We start from the raw sequence: 16,701 nt of genomic DNA on the forward strand, positions 1-16,701 counted from the left end.
CCCCCACCCCCCACCCCCAGCAATCCCGAGCCTGCTGGAGGAGGTGGTGTTTGTCCCTGACCCGACCCCTGACTCATGGATCTGACTCTGATTAGGAGGTATGGGGCGGAGATACAGAATCAATCCCTCCAGGCAGAGAAGGACTTGCTGGGAACTGAGCCTCTGGAACCTTGCCCTAGTCGGGAAAGAGCCCCAGGGCACTTTGAGCTGGTTCCAAACAGGGACACAGCCAGCGGACCAGTTCTGGACTCCCAAAGCGGAGGGGTCTGGCTCCAACACTGTAAGGCCCAGAAAACAGGGAAATTTTCACTTTGCCTCTTGGGAAGCTCCCAGCCAACAAGGCCACTTCCAATAGCTGAGGAAGTGAGGGGGATTACAGTCCAGATTTAGACCCAAATAACCCTGTTTAAGAGGCAGGGACTTAGTGGAGGAAGGGGACTTGGCAGGTCTCATAGGGGAAAGGCCTTTCTGGGAGGAATATCTTCCCCTGACTGGAGGGGTGGGGGCAGGGAACCATAAAGGCCAGGTAGACAATGTGAGCAACGTAGATAGAGTGAAGGGGTTCTGGGAGGAGGGAACAAAGCCTGCAAGCTTGTAGGTGAGTGAAGCCTTCTGGGAAGGGGTTCATGGCTTAGGGCTTGAGGAGGAGGAGGTGAAGCTCATCTCCACAAGGAGTGGAGGCTGGACCCTGGTCCCAGAGCCTAGGAACAGGTGAGCAGAGGAAGAACAGGATCTGGCTGGGTGCCAGAAGAGGTTGGTGGGGGGGGGGCTATGGGGGTAGGGGGCTCAGTCAGTTGAGGGAAGGACTTCAGCTCAGGTCATGATCTCACGGTTCCTGGGTTGGAGCCCTGCTTTGGGCTCTGTGCTGACAGCTCAGAGCCAGGAGCCTGCTTTGGATTCTGTGTCTTCCTCTCTCTCTGCTCCTCCCCCGTTCATGCTCTGTCTCTCAAAAATAAATAAAAGTTAAAAAAAAAAAAAGCAGTTGGTGGGGAGAGCAGGCCAGCCCACCAGAGGCTGGGCCTTGCCCAAGTGGGAGGCCAAGGTCTGCCTCTCTGTGTTGCATTGGGTACGAAGGGCCAGAGTCCAGCAGGGGGAAATGGCTGGACTGGCTGCTCTGAACCACGCAGGCATGGGAGTCATCCAGGGGCCGATGCTGAGGTCTCTGAGGGTCTGAAGGAGACGTCGCCAGGCAAGGGGGGGTGTCCAGGTGCAGCTGGCAGAGCTCAGATGCATCACAGTCCACCTGTCCCCAGCTGCCTGGCAACAGGTCCCAGGCCCCAGAGAGGGGAAACCTGGCTGCCACAGTTCGTGTGCTCTCTGGTGAGACCCACTTGGGGCCAGAGAAGTTACCCAGGAGTGGGACAGGCCGGAAAACCAAGTGGCCAGGCCCATGCCCACTAGGAAGAGACCACGGTGAAGGCAGGACCACTTGAGAGGAAGGTGCAAAGCTAAGGAAGGGGTGGTCGGAGGCAGGTAAGGCTACGGGAAAGCCTTCAGCCAACAGGGACTCAGTTTCTCTCTCTGTGACATGGGGGAGGACATCTGGTAGATGGGGGAAGAATAGGAGCCAGCAAAGGGCCTGACCCCAGCCCTGAAGCCCCCAGGGTTGCTGGATACTCTCCCTGCTCGGCCCAGCACCACCCCTCACCCTGGCCCCAGTCTGTGACTCTACTGGCCCACCCACAGCTGACTCTGGCTCTCAGGGCTGAACTTAGACCAGAGACTCTGAAATTCTACCCCTCCAGGCCCACAGAAGCTTGTGGAAGTGGCTGGGCTCAGGCACCATTAGCATCCCACGTGGTCAGCTCACTCGTGGAACAGGGCTCCGTGCGGAGGAGGCTCAGTGCCAGCTCGGCTGGGCTGGGGCTCCTGGCAGAGTGCTCATTACCTTGCGGCTGGACGTACCTGTGTTCTGACGTTCAGCAGATCAAGTGCTGGCCCTCTGCTGGGCCCTGGGACCCCAAAGTGATGGAGGGCAATCCTTGCTCTTGCTTCTCTCTCATGGGAAGGAGAGATAGACACATGAGCAGACATCATCGTGTCATCCATGAGTGAGCGAGTGGCTGGGGACAGGGGTAGATTCAGAAAAGAGTGGACAAAAACCAGACACTCATGCCCCCGGCCCCTGCATGACGGCAGGACAGGCTAGGGGCTGGCTTCAGATGCCACATTCCAAGGTGAGTGACGGCGGAGAGGCTCACGCGGAGGGTTTGGACAGACCAGGTGGCCAGAGAAATGTCTCCCAGGAACGCCACCCGCCCGTGTGCGCAGGCGTCTCAGGCGAATGGGGAAGAGTGTGCAGCCCCCGCCTCGGAGAGAACGGAGAGCTCACCTTGCTTCTGTCCTTTCTCACCAGTCTGACTCCAAGCCGTGGGCAGAAGGGAGTCCCGGCTGGGGCCTCAGGGCAGCTCAGAGCGGCCTGTCGAGCCGGGGAACACAGGAGGCAGGGCAGAGAGCTGGGTGCCCAGGGGACCCCTCGGAAGCTTGCAGGGCCGGCGCTGGTGAGGGGGGGCTCTGGCTTGCTGGGGGGTATGCAGGCAGGCCTGGCCATGCAGGTGAGCAGAGGTGAGGCAGGGAGCTCTGGCTGGCCAGAGGAGAGGAGTGGGGCAGGCCTCCCTAGAGCAGGACCACGTTAGTGGCACACGGTGACACCTGAGGCACACCCATGGGATGATGGCCACAGAGCAGGGTTGGTCACTCTGCCACATCGTCACTAGGGGAGTCACGGATGCTCACTTGGTGGGCTGTGCCAGGGCCCAGAATGTCTGGAGGCAGCTGCAGACATTCTGCAGGGGGTGGTTCGGATTACAATGAGCCGAGGGGCAAGATCTGCTGCCAGAGGTCATCCCCTCCCCAAAACCTTGGAGTGCTAAGGGGTTCCGTCCCCGTCATGAGCCCTGGCCACGCCCAAAGTCACATCGCCAGCCTCTGCGCTGAGCACCAGGCTTCCCACAGACTCCTGATCCATGGCCCACTTGCCATCTCTTCCTGGGTATCCCCAAACATCTCAGGTTTGACACCCCACTTCCCCTGCCCTCCCCATCTCCAGCCTCCTCTTCCCTCCTCTTACTCCGTGCTTACCTGGTCTGTCTAGAATCCTGACCCCTCTCAGACCCTCACTACACCGTCCTCTCTCATCTACTCTCCTGCTCCTGTCCTTGCTTTATGGCATCCAGTGTCACACCAGAGGGATTCAGTCACGATGCCAGTGAGATCATGTTACCTGTCCACTGTGGAATCTCCCAGAGCAAATGGCTGGGTTCTCACTGAGGGCACGTGTCTGCACAACACTTCTGCTCCCTCTCTGAGCGCCTCTCTCCCTACTCCCCACCCCCAGCGGCCCCACTGACCTTGCTGCTGGGGAGGGAGCTCTGTAGGACACAGCAGGCACATTCCTACCCCAGGGCCTTTGCACTTGCTGTTCCCTCCTACGTCACTCTTTCCCCAGATTTCTGTGCGGCTCACCTCTCCACTTCCCTCAGGCTCTGCTCCAGTCCCACTCTCTCCGACAGTTCTCTCCTCACTTCTCTTTTCAAAGATGCCCTCCGTCCTCATGCTCCCCTCCCCCATCCTCCTCTGAACCCTAATGTGTCTGTACGTGTGTATACATATACCCCTCCCCCTAAATCTCTCTGTATTTTTATTGGTTACAGTTGGACCCCTCTGGAATGTCATCTTACAAGGTCAGGACCATGGTTGCCCGAGTCACTGCTGCCTCCCGAGGGTCTCGGTGCCTTCCTGGCACAGAGTAGATGCTCAAAAAATGGCTGTGGGGTGAATAGACAAAGGCCTCAAGGGGCAGCTGTGAGGGAAGGGTGGGTTTAGGCAGAACTGGCCTACTGGGTCCCTGTGTCCAGAGGACCTTGGGCACATCAACCTTCTCAGCCATCCCGGCCCCAGGAGCGGAGCTTAGTCTTACTGAGCACCGCCTCACCAGGCTGGCTACAGGGGGAAAGGAAAGGGGCTCGGAACACCTTGGTGGGCTTGCTCCCAGCCGGCCAAGGCCACGGGCTATACCACTGTACCCTCTGGCAGTCTGCCTGCCCCGCTGGAACAGCAAGGATCAGGTGTCCACCCCACTGCCCCAGCCCCCTGCACGGGGAGGCCATTGGGAACCGCAGGAGCAGGGCCTCAGGGCCCAGCAGGTGAAGGGGAGGTAGTGAGGCTGTGAGGCAGGAGGGGGTGCTGGCTGCTGGTCTCCGATGTGCCCCTTCCAGGGGACTCACTAGCAGTATGTGCTCTGGCAAGGAGAAGGGGCTGAGGGGGAGCTGTCGGCCTCAGCTCCAGGCCATTTCTGAACCTCCAGCACTCCCTCACTCCACCCGACCCTCCTTTGCTGGGGGACCAGTAGTGGGGGGGGAGGCAGGGAGCGGGCAGTGGAGGCGGTGGCTTACGGGATGCCAGAGCTCCTACAGCTGGTCTCCCCACTGCCCCCTAACCCTCTTGCATCCTTCCTGGGAGAAGCAACTCAGTATCACTGCCCCAGGAGCAACCCCCTGCATTCCTGCACTTGCCCACCTACAGCCCAGCCCCACCCACCGACCTGTGTAGCCCTGGCTGGAACTCCCAGCTTGCACTGCACACCAGGCAGGGGGCCCAGGGCAGGGCCCTGGCCATCCGCTCCACGTCCCCGTACTGTCCAGCACAGGGCCCTGACCGAGGCTGCCGTCAGGGCCGGTCCTGTCTGTGGGCTTCTGGGTGGGCAGCCCACTGTGATCATTCGGAGGGCAGCCCTGGATCGGCTTTGCCCGCCGCCCCCGGCACCTGGTACAGGCCTGGCTTGAGTGCGGGGCTCACATGTGCTCCCCGCTGGGCCAGCCTGAGAGACATGTAGGGTAAGGCAGTCAGAGGAGCCTTTCTGGGGATCTGCGGGCCTGGGAGCCGGGGGAGCCTGTGTGGAGAGGATGATGGGGTCCGGGGCTCTCTGCCCACCCACCTGACCTCCCCCGATGGGCTGCCCCTGCCAGAGAGCCCAGGCCACCGCTGCGACTGCCCTCCCAGGGGTTTGTTTGGGTGAATTTTCCACAGAGAACCGTGAGTCTGGCTGGCCCCACTAGGAAGTTCTATTTTTAGACACAAACCGTGTGGGTAGAGGTCGTGGGGCCCACGCACACTCTCCTGTTTCTATTTTTACATCCAACCCCACCTGCCCTCAGCCCCCTGAGCCCAATTTGGAACTTGAAAGTGGCCCATTCTATTCTGGGCCCCACTTCCGGGGGTGGTGGTGTGGAGAGGGCGTGTGTGTACACACCGAGCCTTCTCTACCCTCCTCTGCAAACCTCGCTCCCAAGCTGCTGCACCCTGCTGTCCACATGACCTCCAGAAGGCTCGGGGTCTGGAAGGGGAAGCCCGTGGGGCTTGGGAAGGGGAAGCTATGGCCCTTAGGACAGGAGACCTCCTGGCACCCCCAGGGGGGGCCCCGCCTAGCACCCTGCCCAGGGTCAGGGGATAGCTGGACACTGGGAGGAGACAGGACTGTGAAGCCTTCTGCCACCAGAGATGAGAGGAACAAGGGGGAGCCTGGGAGGGTCCCCAGAACGGGAGACCTGGCTGTCCTCCAGGCCCCTGCCTCAGTGGGAGTGAGGGAGGGAGTTGCCTCACCAGGCTCCCAGAACTTCCTGCCCGGGGCTCCGGCTCCGGGAGAGTCTCACAGGCCTGGAGCCGCCTGCCAGGGGGCCCCACTCCTTTCTCTCTTTCAAGTGGACCTGACCCTCATCCTGCTCTCACGGGCCTCCCAAACCATGCTGCGCAGCCCCGAGGCCCCCAGCTGCCAGCCTTGGCATACCACCCCTCCAGATGCACCACCTCGGCCAATCGGTGGGACTAATGAGTCACACCGGACATCATGATGCCCTCCTGTGCTCCCACCCCCGCCGGGGCTGAGGGGAAGCCTCCTGGGCCCGAGGCTCCGTGCCCAGCCTGTGCCCACCAAAGCAGCTTAGGATGGCTCAGGTCCAGGGTGCCCTGCTTCTGAGCCCCCTGCCTTTTTTCCCCAGCCTTGGACAGTAGTGTGACTGGGGAAAGGTGAACATGGCCGACTGACAGTGAACTTCTGAGCAGTGCCCAGCCCAGAACTGGCTGTGAGGGAGGCTGGGGGTGCGAGGGGGGAAGGCAGAATCTGCCTGACAAGCACTCCAAGAGCAGAGATGTTTTTAACTCATAGGGAAACTGGTTCATTAGCATGTGAGGAAGGCCAGGAGAGGAGTGAGGGGGCGGTCAGGGGCGCACCGCCTTCCCTGAGCAGCACTCTACCCCCAGTTCATCCTGCAGCTGCTGCGAGCCCCGTTTTCTGATGAGAGAACCAAGGCTCTCGGAAGCGGAGCACAGCAAGTCTGGCTGCAGAGTGTCCTGGCAGCTCCCACAAAACACACAGAAAGACAAGGTTGCTTTTTCCCCCCTCGTTCCATACTGCAAAAAATTAAGGGCAAAGTCATGTCTGCTTATCTCAAGATTGTGTCGGAATGCCTGGCTGACCATCAGAGAGAAAGAGAGCCTATCTCCTGTCTTATGCCAAAATAAGTTTCACCCAGACCAAAGACCTAACATGTTAAAAAAAAAAAAAAAAAAGAAGGAAAACACGTTAAAAGGGAACGTAGAGGTGACTATACAGTCTGGAGATGAGGTGGGCTCTCCAGGCACAAACCAAAGGTGACAACACCTGGGTTTTTGTAGAAAGGAAAGAACCGGTAGCTGGGGCCACAGGGAAGTGCCGCCCTGCAGGCGAATGTTAAAAACAACACAAACAAAATTGAAAGGAAAACTGCAAGGTGGGAAGGGCTGTGTGCAAAATGCACGCGTGAACGAGGGGTTAATATAACAAGCACTCTGGGGGCCCCTGGGGGGCTCAGTCAGTTGGGCGTCTGACATCAGCTCAGGTCATGATCTCATGGTTCACGGGTTTGAGCCCCGCCTTGGGCTCTGTGCTGACAGCGCTGAGCCTGGAGTCTGCTCTGGATTCTGTGTCTGCCTTTCTCTTTGCCCCTTTCCCTTCTCAAAAATAAATAAACATTAAAAAAAAATTAAGCATTTTTACGAGTTATTTACAAGTTTCTACCTTTAGTTGAAAATGGGAACAATATGTTCCCACTAAGACAACTTTAAACACATTCCACCTCACTAACCATGAAATAAATACAGATTGAGAACAATGAGAGGGCTTTTTTTTTTTAACTTCCTGAAGATAAAATTCTTACTTGGCACCAAAAAACCTAAGGGCAGGTAAAAGCAGGATTTTGTTACTACACATCGTGCATTGACTTATTTCAAGGGGGATCTTCAGTCACTCTTTCTAGGGCTGCACAAAAATGAGTCAGTTTTGAGGCACACGTTTGCTTCCTGCCAGTTCACCCATGAGACAAAACTGGGCCCACAACTCATTTGAGTGTGAGTTTTAAATTTAGTGTTGACTCATTACCAGAGTTATAGGTGCGTGTAATGTGGAGGGTGACGTAGTTTTACAAGTCTTCTTACAAAACACAGCCGCCCCCGCCCCTCATTTTCCATGGCAAGTTTGAGCTCACTCTTTTGGTTTCACTTCCATATTCCCAAGTAACACACTTACACTGCCACTTCCTGACCTCCGATATCACTCTATCATTTTGTTCAGACCAATGGTCATGGTCGGCAGCATGATGCTGGTATGTAAACACTACTTGTGTCTGAGCCACATAATATGTGCCGATAACTTTTCCTTTCTTGATCCACTTTTTGTTTGCCCTGAAGTTAATGTCATCGTTTTTATGTTGTTTAATTTCTCACAACTAATTCAACTCTAAATTCTCTCAAATGTCAAGTTCTCTCCCAAGATCTCGTGGTTTGTGATGTATTCTATCAACTCAAAATACACCCTGCTTGCTCAGCTGGGGGACAGCCCCAGCACCCCGACATTCCCTGCGTCCTTCTCTCTGCTGAGGATTCCCTGTGTCCTCCATCCCACGACTTCCCCTTTCTTGACTTCCTCCCTCTGTTTGGTGAAGCACGCCCTCAAGTACCTTCCTGAGAACGGGTTCTGACACCTACAGTTTTGAGGTCTTATCTTTCTGAAATGTGAAAACTAATGTAAGAAAACCTCACTACAGTGGCCTGCGGATGCTAGAAGGGAAGGCTGGAGGGGGAGCTGAACATTCGATGTCAGTTATAGGAAGAACTGGCCACCACAGCTCTCTACCTGAAGCATCCTGACAGTCCCGAATCTTCCGCTACGGTTCCGCAGAGACCGACACGGCTCCTCCCACAAATCAACTACACTGCAACTCAGCCAATGAGAAACCCTCACCGCCCTAAACTCTTGCTTTCCTCTAACAGATTTTTGTTGAAAACAGTCCCTCCCAACTTCCTCCTCCTTCTCCATAAAATTATGTCCCCTCCTTTGTCTGTTGGACTTACCTATGATTTTGCCATAGCTTGCTTGTCCTGAATAAACCCATTTTTGCTGGTAAAAAGAGCTTTCATTCTTAAGGTTAAGAATCTTTCCTTTACCCTCTCTCTTGCTTGCTGGTTCGGTTGAGTGTAAAATTCCAGCTTAGAAAGCATTTAACTTGAGCATTTTGAGAACTTTTATCCAACATCTTCCACCTGCAAGTTTTGCTTTTGTGAAGTCTGAAGTCATTCTGAGCCCTGTCGTTTGTATGGCATTATTTCTTTCCGGATGCTTGAAAGATCTCTTTGCTCCAGTGTTACCCTTCACTGTGCCTCCATTCTCACGCTTGGATTTGAACATTCAGCAGATCTTTTCTGTCTAGAAATTCAGATTTAATTTCTGTGAAGGTTGTTCAATTATTTCTTCAATGATTTTCCTTCCTCCTGTTCTCTCTTTTGAGAACTCCCATCATGTAGATGCCAAACCTCCTTGATGAGTTCTCTAACACTTTCCTCTTACTTTCAACTGTTTGGTCTATTTTCTGCAGGATTTCCTCAATCTTAGCTCTCAGCTCTTCCACTGAGTCTTCAATTTCCATGATCATATTCTCAATTTCCAAGAGCTCTTTAGAGCCTGTGAATATTCCTTCTTTATAGCACCCAGTTCTTGTTTCATGACTATAATCTTTTCTTCCCAAGGACATTAGCGATGGATTTTCTTTTTCTTTTTTGATTTTTTTTAAATTTTTTAATTTTTTTAACATATGGAATTATTTTCCATCATTTACACTACAGACAGAAAAGCAATGACACTCCAAACAGAAAAGCAAAGTAAAAAATCAAAACACCAACTTCTGTTTCATGTAATTAGTCTTATACAGAAATTAGAAGGTTAAGTAACAACTAGTTAATCACCTAATTTCACAGCTCTCTGAAGTGGCCATCGTTATATAGCAGCTCATCTACGATACGGCGACGGATTTTCTAAGTCGTCTTCCATCATAGTCCCTGTCTCCTCCCAGCTACTCTTTTCTGTGTGTTTCTTCATCTTCCACAGCACAGATGTCTGGTCATCCTGGCTGGCTATTCAGGCTGCAGAGTGGGACTCATGAGTGGGGCTTGCTGACTGTCAGTTTTGCCAGTGACAGCAGTCGCCTGTTAGGACATGGTGCCCTAGCATCTCCTGGCTAATCCGATGCCCTGGAGAAAGTCTCTCTGCTGCCCTGCCTGGAAGGGAAAGGCCCAGAGCCCAGTGTTCTGGGCACTGAGATGGGGCAGGCCTGGGGGTTCAGCGTTGTGCGAATGTGTGCTGCACCCTCTCCCCTCCCACCCAATGGCCCCCAGTCTGGGGCCCCTCTGTCCAGCCCAGTCTAGCAAAGAAGCCTGCAGTGTGTGGCATGGTGGGGGAGGCCCAGAGGCCCAGGCCTGGGTGGGCACTGTGGATGGATCTGGTTCTCTGCCATTTCTCCAGCCTGCCCTTACTCTAGCTCCACTGTACCCACACTTCTAGAAGTCCCCTGGGCCATGAAGCCTGAGCCTTTTAGAAGGAAGTGTCAGGCAGTGGGGGCAAGAGGACACGGGGAGCCCTGCCTCAGTTCTGGGGCTAGTCCCTCCTCCAAGGCTGGAGTCAGCCCCTCCCTCTGAAACCCAACTTCCCCATGCCCTGGGGAAGGCCCGCATTTTCCCAGGGCTCTTCCTACCTCAAGGGACTTTACACCAAAGAAGACGCTGTCCCAGAGCTTCAGCAAACGCAGGAGCAGCCCCGCTGACTGCCAGGGCCCTGACTCACCACCCCAAGGCCTTCACACTGGGTTTGTCTGTCCCGGCAGTCTGTTTGCAAAAATCTTTTAAAAAATAACCCTACTCAGGGGCGCCTGGGTGGCTCAGTCGGTTAAGCCTCCAACTTCGGCTCAGGTCAGATCTCACGTTCGTGGGTTCGAGCCCGGCGTCAGGCTCTGTGCTGACAGCTAGCTCAGAGCCTGGAGCCTGCTTCCGGTTCTGTGTCTCCTTCTCTCTCTGCCTCTCTCCCTCTCATGCTCTGTCTCTCTCTGTATCAAAAATAAATAAAACATTTAAAAATATTAAAAAAAAATAACCCTACTCAGCATTAAGCTTTTGCGCCGTACATCTTAAGTCACAGATAACACTTCGGCTGTCACCCAACGCCTGTATTGACAGGTGGCGGCTTGGGTACCAGCCGACACCTCAAATATCAGCCAATACCCCTGCTGATCACGAAGAAGAAGGCTCTGTCTAGGACTGAAACACAGACACTCCCCTGCTGGGGGCAGGGGTGGAGTAGGGGGTGGAGGTGGTTCTGGGGAAGAGGAAAACACTCCCACAAGGAATGGAGGAGCCAAGACCCACAGCCTAAGGGACCGGCGGGGGCTCCAGTGGGCATCACCCCCACAGCTAAGGTCACTTCCACTACACCCTCATCCGCGGGTTGGCTTCCCCAGGGGCCGGGCCCACGGCACATGCCAGCCACATGGTGGGCACGCAATACAAGTGTGTTTAAAATTTTTTTAATGTTTATTTATTTTTGAGAGACAGAAAGACAGAACGTGAGCAGGGGAAGGGCAGAGAGAGGAAGGAGACACAGAATCCAGAGCAGGCTTCAGGCTCTGAGCTGTCAGCACAGAGCCCAATGCAGGGCTCGAATTCACGAACTGCGAGATCATGACCTGAGCCAAAGTCAGCCACTTACCCAACTGAGCCACCCAGGCGCCCAAAGCAAATGTGTTTAATACAGGATAAGAGCTGGCTGTGCATGACTCCTCTCTGTGGAACAGACACACACACTGGCACCAGAGAGGGGAGACATTTGTCAAGGTTCCCTGCCAGGGCTGCACTGGCTTCCTGTCCCACCTGTCCTCAGCTGCCATCGCCCACACCCACCTAGCCCTGGAGTTTGCCAAAGGTGCCCAGCCTCTAAATGCTTCCTCCTAAACCCTGGGACCCCCACGAAGAGAGCCCTGCCCTACTCAGCCCATCAGAACACTCCCGCCACCCAGGTCTGGAAGAGGACACTGAGGGTCCCAAGAGTTGGCTTCTCAGCCCAAAGCAGGACTATTTGGTCCCCCCCCCTCCATTTCCACAAGAGAGACCAGAACCTTCCTGAACCCACTCTATGGGGTCAAAGGGTCTGGAAAGATGTCTTAGCACTGAATATGCCTGAGAAATGGAGCGATATGGAGAAAAAAAAATGATGTTTCCAGAAGGGCTTTTGAGGATGTGGCATCTGTGGGGGCCAGGAGGGGCCTGCAGGACTGGACTCAAAGGCTGGCTGGGAGGAAGGCGGTGGGAGGGCAAGCTGAGTTGGGGAGTACCCTGCAGAGGAGGCCCCACCCCTGCAGGGCCATGGGAACTTGCTTGAGCTCCAGAGACAGGCAAGGAGTGTGGCTGTGCAGCCCTCCTGGCCCCCTACTCCCAGCCACCCCCTGACACTGGGGACGGGGTGGGGTCCCAGCTCAGCCTTGTCAAATCATTTATTCACCCCTGCATGCCACATATATTTACTGAGCACCTAAACATTCACTGATTTCACAAACCTCAGCTGAGGGCATCCCACATGCAGTGCTGGGCCTGGTGCCGGGGCACCACGGTGAGCAGGCTGACGGCTCATTTCCCCTCTGCACCCCACCTCCCGCATCCCAGGAGAGGGCAGTGCCACCCCCCTCTTTGCTCAGGCCTGTAACCTCAGATCCTCCTTGAATTTCGCTCACCGCCCTCCCCCCCTCCCCGTCCGTGTGCATTTCCTAGAGCTGTGGTAACAATTACACCGAATGCAGAGGTCTAAAACAGCCCAACCATATTCTCTTACAGTTCTGGAGATCCGAAATCTGCTATGGGCTTCACTGGGCTGAGCTCGAGCTGTCTGCAAGGGTGCATTCCTCCTGCAGGCTCTCAGGCCAGAATGTCTTTGCTTGCTTTCCCGGCTCCTGGGGACCCCGGCGCTCCTGGGCTCGTGGCCTCCTCCTGCACACTCCGAGCGTCAGCGCAGCCTCAGTCTCTGGGCCTTTCCACAGAAAGGTCTCTTCCCTCACTCCTTCACCCCCAGCAAGCCCTTGCTCAGAAGCCTTACTGACGCTACCCCCCCGTCCCAGCACGGACACCTGCCTGTGCCTGCTAGGGAAGGCGCAAGCTCTCCAAAGGAGATGATGCCAGGGGACAACAGCACTGGCCTGTCGAGGCCCCGGGTCCTCATACCTCACTTTCCTCTCCCTCCCCCTTGCTCTACCCACCGCCCAGCTAGTGTGCTCAGATCAAAGGCTTCTCCCACACCTGGCTGGGATGCTTCAAGGGCAGAGCGCAGGGAGGCAGATGGCAGATGGCAGACCGTGGGAGGAGGGGCAACGGCTGGGAGGAGCGAAGCGTCAGGTGCTTCTCCCACCAGTTTCCCTGGGGAGAGCTACATCCACGGGCTTAAATATTTCAGGGCTGTGCATCGTGCGCTGAACCACGAAACAGACCTGCTCTCTCCTTGTTCATTGGCAAATATACCTGGCAGCATCCTGAAAGGCTAGGTCTGGGTTCACGGTCTTGGGCTCCCCTGAGTTCTTTGCATAAACAGTCAACATAGAGGGAACATCGACTTGGACCCCTGTTCTGAGACCTTCAGAGTCCCTAGTGTGTGAGGTCTGAGGGGTCCGCTCAGCTCATGACCAGACTGTCTACATGTGCTACACACACCAGCAGGACAATCTATCTTCAGTGGGACAGAGCTGGAGACAGATGCCGCCAGGGCCATCTGCCCGGGGAATTTCGGGTCCTGGCCCCCTTGGGGCACAGGCTCTTATGACCATATGGACTCCCCAGGTATGGAGAGGCCAGGGGCGGAGGAAGGCAGAGTAGGGTCCAGGGCAGGAGGACACCTGCAATTGGAAGATGAGTCATCACCATGGAGACCAGACAACATCAACAAGCTCACCTAAGGACCACACTGTGGCTAGCCACCCCCTTCCCCAAAGCCCTGTGGCCCGTGAGTTCCCTGTCCCAATCCACTTGAACACCATCTTAGGGAGAGAAGCAGAGGAAGGAAGAAGTGCGCCAGGGCGTGTTTCCCTAACAGACTCTGAACAAACACCTCCTTCAGGACCATGGAAGCTTCCAGATGTAACCACACTTTAGACCAACAGGACTGAAGACAAATTCTCCCCCTAACGCACAGGGGCCTACAAGAGAGAGCAGGTCGGTGTCTCTACCGCTGAGATGAGATTGTTGAGTGAGATACAGATGCACAGAGCGCCTGGGGCCCAGCAGGGGCAGGCTGCATGCCCAGAGACAGCCAGGAGCTGGCTCAGCGATGAGACTCCTGGGCACTCAGAGCTCAGGTGCAGGGTGAGGGTGGGATTCACAATTTACACATACTTTGGGTCCTGCCCGAGGCTCTGGTACCCAGCCTGGCTGGCCCCTGGAAACACTGGGCCACATTGCCCCCTTGTGGACGCTCATGTGGCCGACTCTTTCCCAGGCCCCCAGAAGGCCAAGGGTTCAGCCTGGGCATCCTGGGGCCCGGAGCGCCCTCTTGTGAAGGAGCGAGGAGGACAGCCTAGGATCCCAGCCAGCCCAGCACCCAGGCAAGTCCTCTTGGCTCTGCTGGGGTCCTTTCCTTGGTGTCAGATGTCCCTGAGTTCTGGCCAGGAGGCAAGCTGCCCTGAGGTACCTGTGCCCACCAGGAACTATATATGAGTCCCACCCAATTTGCATTTTGATCACTGAGTCAAGAAATGGTTGTAGGCACTGGGTCAGGTGTTGTTCCTCCAGGTGGGCTAATGGTGGGCCATCGGTGAGCCATTTGGCACTGTGTGCAATGTGGCCAGAGGTCTCTTGGCGGGAGGGCCTTCCAGGAGCCTGCACTCACCCTGAGGGGTCTGTGCAGCCCACTCCTCTACTCTCAGGAGCTCTGACTCTCCCTGCCACCGAGTCTCCACTCCCCACAGCCCCTGCACTCAGTTCCACGCCCAGTGGGGGAGAGGGTGCAAGGCTAGAGAGGGCCACATGGATAGAGGGGGCCGTGGGGACAGAAGTGATCATCAGGACTGAAGCAGAGGGCTGCCTCCAGCTCAAACCTCCGGCAGGTCAGGCTGTGTGGGGCGGGCTGGGACTGCAGCGACTGAACACAACTTCTCCCACCTCTGGCCTCGGGTTGTAGAATAGTTCAGACTTTTCTTTCCTTTGCCTGCCTCTCAGGAGCAAATGTGATGGGGGTCACAAACTACTCAAATACAGCATCTGGGCCATATTCATGTCTTCCCCGAACTTCCCAGGTTCCCAAGAGCCTACAGAACATATGCTTTAGCCCCACCGGCAGGACAAGGAGAGGAGGGTTCCCTTAGGTCCCATTGCATTAGAAGTGGGGGCAGGACAGCCAGGAGGTAGACTGCACAGTGGGCCCTATGTGCACATGGTGTGCTGAGGGCTTCAGGGAAGACCCGTGCCCCTCTGGAGCCCAACTGAGTGTCCACTTTGGAGGCTCAATCTGTCCCAGGCCTGTTCACGTCGTCTCCTGCTTGCCCCACTCCTGTGGGCCCAGCCTCCTGGAGGTTCTCGACCAGGCCTACCACTCAGCCCTGAGACCGTGCCCTTGCTGTTCCCTCCACCTAGAAGGTTCTTTGCCCAGGCACCTGCATGGCTTTTTTCTCCCTTCTGGTGTCCAGTCACAGGCCGCCTGTCTTTTCTGAGGACTCCAAATGAAAGCCAGGAAGGGTTGGAATGAGGATCCCGGTGGGGTCAGAGAGGCACCTGCAGAGAGGGGCATTGAAGGGTGGGGAAGGGTGGGGGCTCTGACCTCCCCTCTTGCCCCTGACTGAGCCTCCCAGGTTGAGCTTGCTCCTGGTGGCAGTCTACCTGCTGAGCTGGACTTCAGAGAGCCTCATCCAGGGCTGTGGAGGGGTGGCCAGGGGCTGGAAGGAGGCGTGAACACTGGGCCTAGGAGGCACTGTTGGGCAGCTCAAGACCTCTCTTCCAGGAGCTGAGCCAGCACAGCCTGTTCCGTGATCTCCACACCAGCCACTGAGAGCCCTACCTCTTGGGTGCGCCATTCCTCTGTGGCCCTGATCCCAGGGTGATGCCCCTCCCCCCACAGTCTGCCACCATTTTCTGATGAGCAAAGCCCCACTCACTGTGGCAAAACAGTACAAAATAAACCAGCAGACAGAGCCAGTGTCACTGATGCCTGAGGTCGCTCTAGAGTGTTGGATGAGAGACTGGAATGCAGATTTCACAGTTGAGAACAAGGTTCAAGGGCACTTGAGTGACCTGCCCCAAACTATACACATAAGAAGAGAATGAGGACTCATCCACCTCTAGCCGCTGTGGGGCCAGTGATGTTTCTTTTTCTCCACCACTGCCTCAGCCAACCATAAGGCATCATCCGTAGCCATAGCCTGGGGATTGTGGACTCACACTGTGTGGGACAAGTGCACCTCATCTTCCTGTCCCCACAGCGGCCCTAGCCAGGCAGGGGGGTACTGGCTCTGATTCCCCTCTACAGAGGAGGAAGTGTGAACTTTGCTCATACACTTGTCTGATTTACAAGCCTGCATGTGTTTTCCCTGGGGCCAGCCCCAGCTTGGCTATGGATTACTTAAAGGGGAAGACCAGATGGGGCCTGGGGAGGAATGGGCAGCACAGACAGGCAGGGCAGGGGTGCAGCAGCTGTGAGAGAGGCAAACTGTGAAAGACGGCAGATGTGCTTGGGCATCATTGTGGGGGAAAGATCAGACTGAAAAAGAAAATAGTGAAGAGCCAGAAAAACCCTTGGAGTTGGTCTGGGAAGTTGGGGGAAGGAAAGGGATGGAGGAGGAGGGTAGGACAGGGCAGCCCCCTCCTGTCTTAGAGAAGGGCATTCGGGGCCACTGTCATGCAGCTGGGTGGGTGGGGTATCTCCCTGGGCTCAGCTTTTGGAACGTCGCCCCGTTCCTGTTGCTTTATGTGAGCAACTTGGCTGGCAGCCCGGGAATTTGGACCTACTCGCAGGCCCTGCACTTGAAGTCGCCAGTGACCCATTCTTTCCCTCCCATCAGTAGCAGCATCAGAGATGGCTCACTCTCCCTCCTCCACCTCCAGAAAACTCCCCCGACGCGGGGGGGGGGGCGGGGAGAATGGGGCCGCTGGGACAAGCCAGCCACCCCGGGAGGCCAGGCCACACAAAGCCTGGGGCAGGGATGCGCGAACCGTGGGGGGCGGGGCAGTGCTGTCGGCGGGGCGGGGCCTGCCTTGGCAGGGGGCGGGACCGGACTGTCGGCCGGGGATGCGGCCGTGCTGGGCTGTGGACCGGGAGCGGGGCCGTGCAGTCGGCAGGGCGGGTTGTGCCGTCGGCGGGGGCGACGGGGCTGTGCT

This window comes from Suricata suricatta, chromosome 1, assembly GCF_006229205.1.
Source record: "Suricata suricatta isolate VVHF042 chromosome 1, meerkat_22Aug2017_6uvM2_HiC, whole genome shotgun sequence".
In the NCBI taxonomy this organism is placed as follows: Eukaryota; Metazoa; Chordata; class Mammalia; order Carnivora; family Herpestidae; genus Suricata; species Suricata suricatta.